The sequence below is a fragment of the Portunus trituberculatus genome, chromosome 44 (genome assembly GCF_017591435.1).
Source record: "Portunus trituberculatus isolate SZX2019 chromosome 44, ASM1759143v1, whole genome shotgun sequence".
Lineage (NCBI taxonomy): Eukaryota > Metazoa > Arthropoda > Malacostraca > Decapoda > Portunidae > Portunus > Portunus trituberculatus.
Window position 1 is genome coordinate 572,501 of NC_059298.1, and position 5,000 is coordinate 577,500.

A 5,000-nucleotide genomic window follows, 5' to 3' on the forward strand; every position below is an offset into this window, starting at 1 on the left:
TTGTAATGATCAGGGAGGTATTGGTGGTGTTGGTGGTGTTGTGGTGATGGTGGTGGTAGTGGGAGGGGTGATTGTGGTGGTGGTAGTAGCAGTTATAGAAGTAAGTGGTTGTATATAATGGCGATTCTAATTTTTACTACTATTGCTACTACTACTGCTACTGCTACTGCTACTCCTACTCCTACTCCTACTCCTACTCCTACAGCTACTGCTACTAAACTACTACTGCTACTACTCCTACTACTACTACTACTACTACTATTACTACTACTACTACTACTACTACTACTACTACTACTACTACTACTACTACTACTACTACTACTACTACTACTACTACTACTACTACTACTACTACTACTACTACTACTACTACTACTACTACTATCACCATCGTCATCAACATCAACATCATTACATATTCCATCTCGCTTCTCCCTTCTCTTCTTGTTCTCGTTCTCCTTCCTGTTGTGTTTGATGATTTGTGGTTGCATTGAGAACAATACGCAGTAACTTACAAGGCAACGTGTCATTAACTGATCGGATGAAATTAATGTAAAGGAAGAAGGAAACCAAAGGTGCTAAAAAGATAATGAGGATGATAATGAAATGCGAGGAGGAAGGGAAGGATTAATGGAGCAAGAGAGAGAGAGAGAGAGAGAGAGAGAGAGAGAGAGAGAGAGAGAGATCGTAAAGGACAATATGAATTTACCTTGAAATATTCGAAATTCTTAGCTAACTCATGCATACTAAAAGTCTCTCTCTCTCTCTCTCTCTCTCTCTCTCTGGCAAAAATGATCCTCGACTCTCCCTGGACAAGGTGTAATTCCGGCAACACGCGTTCGGAGCCCGCTTGGAGGAGGCTGTAATTTGCTTCATGGCTCACAAAGCGGCGCGCGGTTCACTTATTACCGGGCATCAAAGGATGGTGTGTGTCCACGTCTTTGCCACATCCAGCCACCCCTTTATGCCCGGACACACACACTCTCTCTCTCTCTCTCTCTCTCTCTCTCTCTCTCTCTCTCTCTCTCTCTCTCTCTCTCTCTCTCTGAGCATATAGATCACTCAGTTCTTGAAGATTCCTACTCCGCTGTGGCTTGCAGGAGCACAAGCGGGGCAGGGTCAGGTCACCACTGATGTCTTCTTCGTCTACGCGATGAAACAATAAACGGTTCATCGGTGTGACGAGGATACTGACGTCTGATTTGTCACATGGATGCCCTGTACACGAGAATAGCGTTGTTGTCGTAAGAACTTCAAAGTTTTATGAGCTAAGGTCGTCTATATTGAGTCATATTTCGTTGCTGGGTGACGTACGCCGAGTAGTGGTCTGAAACGGTAAATTTGTATTATGGTTAAAAAGTAAAGGGTGTGACGGCACTGGTAACGATTCCATTACTGAAGGCACCGTTTGTCAAATGGGCTAAGGTTCCCATAAGAGTGACTTGAGGCCTGTTATGTGGACCGTCACTGAATGCCAACCGTGCCTTTATGGGCATGTGGAACGCTGTCCGGAAGTTAATGCTATTCGCCTGAGTGTATCTGCATACAACCTTGAAACCAGGATACCATGGGGACGCTTTGAGGTTCGTGATGAGAGCACGGTAATCAGTGGTGGTGAGTGCTGCTCAGACCAGGAAGAATGTCCGCGTTGAGGTGCTTGGAGAAAGCCTTGGGAATGATATTGATGGGTCAGTGTAGTAAAGCCACTCTGTTGCATGTTTCTTTTGGATAATACTGCAAGCAAAAGGTAACTCATTAAATGTGCAAAAGTTTCTTGATTGCATTTTCTGTTGTCAACTGCATTAATACTGTGAATATTTTCTTAGTTTCTTCTTTAGTTGTGTTTCTCCCTTTACCTTTTTCACGGTATTGTTCGTGTGTGAATGGTTGGACGACCCGAGGTGAGCCGCTCATGCGTTAACCTGATTGCCTCGCATCACCTGCATAACAATATTGCTCAAGCACATAAATTGCAGGCGCACGTGTCATGCATTTCCATAATGGAAGCAAAAACTCTATGAATACTCTTGCCACCGCAGAATGGCAAATAAGCGGAGTGTTCATGCCGAGGCTGCCTGTGTCACACCTCATGCCGGTATTGTTGCTGCTGGACACGTGGATCGCTGCTGTCCTCGCCTCCCAACCCTCATCCATTGCCTACATTGCTTATATATATATATATATATATATATATATATATATATATATATATATATATATATATATATATATATATATATATATATATATATATATATATATATATATATATATATATATATATATATATATATATATATATATATATATATATATATATATATATATATATATATATATATATATATATATATATATATATATCTTTTCTTATTTTACCATCGTCATCACCTTCAATATCATCACCATCATCATTACCATCATCATCATCATCATCATCATCATCATCATCATCATCACCACCTTCATCATCACTTTCACCATCACCGTCACCATCATCACCATCATTTACACATTGAGGATCAGCATCGTCTTTACCATTGCACAGTATTCATTTAGCGTTGCAAGATCATGAGAATGTTCTCAGCACAAATTGACAGGCAATTGTTCTTTTTAAAGACAGTTTCTTACATGATGATTGCTGAGTTGGAGGAGGAAAAACGATAATATGCTCAGGATTCGCTTGTGTGCTTAATGAGATCCTTCCAAGAGGCAAGGAAGAAAATTGCGTGTTGTTTTCCTTCTCCTAATGAGGATGTTCGGTGAACGTTCGTGAAAAGATTCAGTGCAATAAACGTAAACATCTTTATCGCCATTGTTATTAATGCTTACCTTTGTTCGTCTTTTGCAAGGAATCTCACCTATTAGCTCATCAGTCTGCTTGCTTTCTGGCGAGTTCATTTAGGTTCGAATTTTATGCGTAACATCAACTTATATCTACTTGCAGACTCTTGTTTTACCAGCCTAATGACTTCCTTCAGCATTACTACAGCAGATGACATGATATGGCCCAATGGATACCAAACGAAGAACTGATAACAGATGGACGTGTCGGTTGACAAATGGAGTAGTTGTCCGTCATGGATCGACAAAAAAAAAAAGAAGAAAAAGTTTTATTGGTCCACAAAAATGATAAAGTGTGAGCAGTGACCAATTATCTCTCACCGGTGATGTGACATTGGACTGTTCTGAAACCTTGGCGAGTTAATCCCGGTACATCCTTGAGGGGGAGAGTTAACGCAGTGGTGGTCTGCATTGAAGTCAAAAAATGATACGAGTAGATGATACGAATAAACGATACAAAGAAACAGAGGGAAACAGTAAACAAGAGTGAAGAAAATAAATAATAGACAATAAGAATAATCATTTCTACACACTATTGAAGTCAAAAAAGATAAGGAACTGATGGGAGGAGATTATGTCATGTGTAAGTCACTTCTAGAATAAATATCCCTGCTGTCTTTTATTCTTCTAATGATCATTTATTGCGTCAGATGCGCTTTTAAGACATATGCAATTTGCTTTTATTGAGAAAGAAAACAAGGAAACCTGAAAACTCCATGTCTTTTCATTTACCATTATTAATTGCAAACAGAAGAAACACGATCTGCTAAAAGGAGAGAGAGGTGTCGAATATATAATAATGATGTGGACTGTTTAAAGAAGTGACGCCACTGAATTCGTACCCGGATCAGATAATTAGGGAAAATCTCTCTCTCTCTCTCTCTCTCTCTCTCTCTCTCTCTCTCTCTCTCTCTCTCTCTCTCTCTCTCTCTCTCTCTGTGTGTGTGTGTGTGTGTGTGTGTGTGTGTGTGTGTGTGTGTGTAGTTATTATTATCAGCAACGTATCAGCTAATATTCTTTACTTATATTATTTCCTTTCCATTACCAAGATCTTTTTTTTTTTCTTTGTAAAGCCACATAATAAGTTACCTTTTTGTGTGGTGTGATGGTGAGGTCGTTTGTGTGATGGTGCAGGAAGAACATAATGCGGCGTTAGTGTAATTTCTACCCTCTACGATGTTATTGCTGTTCTGATTATGAAACATGTTATTTCCGTCCATTCTGCTGAGCCAAACAGAGCGAGCGTCATATTGCATAGTTCTGGTCTGAGTGATTGGCATCGAGATTTGATTCATACCTCCCCCACCTGTTCCTCACTTCCTCACTTTCACTTTTTGGGACTTTTCATGATTTCTTTGTGTTCTTGACTTTAAGTTTTTTTCTTATTTATTTATTTTTTTTTTTGAAGTAGGGCTTTATTTATTTATATTCACATTTTAGTTTTTTTTTTTTAATACTATGTGGCCTTTTCACGGGGATGTATGGGCTAAAAGGGATACTTTTAGGGTACCTCCTATCTCAAAACCCACCCGCTATATAGGAAACCGTTGGCTCGAGTGAGGAAGTCCAACCTACACTCGGACCGTGGACAGGATTCGAACCCGTGCGCTTGGAGACCCCTCGCATGGTTCCACTCTACTCCAAACATGAGGAAACATAAAATAACTGTACGAAGCCAGCAGACCCACACGTGACAGTCATTCTTTAAAGCTTACTAATATCAGTCTTACTTTCATTCAGACATTTTTTTTTTACATTTCTCTCTCATTAATTTTGTAATATAATTTTTCCTATGATTCAAAAAATTTCTTTCCTTCTATTTCTCACTAGTTAATCTCTAAAGCATACATATACCATGCCTTCCTTTGTTCTGCCTATTACAACCACGAAAGCCTGTGTCAGTTTTAGTCTATCAGTTTGTTTATACATGATTGTATTACACTTTGCTCAATGTACTACTTGGTCAAATTCCTTCTTTGTGTTCATTTTCTTTTATATTCCATGTGTTTTAATCTTTCATGAATACGTGGCAGAAAGTTTGCTATACAGAGTGGTGGTGATGATGATGGTGACGACGGCAGTGATAATCGTGATGATGATGGCAGTGATAATGGTGGTGATGATAATGGTGATAATGATGATATAGATGACGA

The 5,000-nt window shown here is 39.3% G+C and overlaps 1 protein-coding gene across 2 annotated transcripts in view; it reads left to right on the plus strand.

Annotated features, from left to right (window-relative positions):
• Nucleotides 1–5,000, plus strand: part of LOC123518625 — a 316,215-nt gene that overhangs the window by 219,521 nt on the left and 91,694 nt on the right. The window lies entirely within an intron of this gene.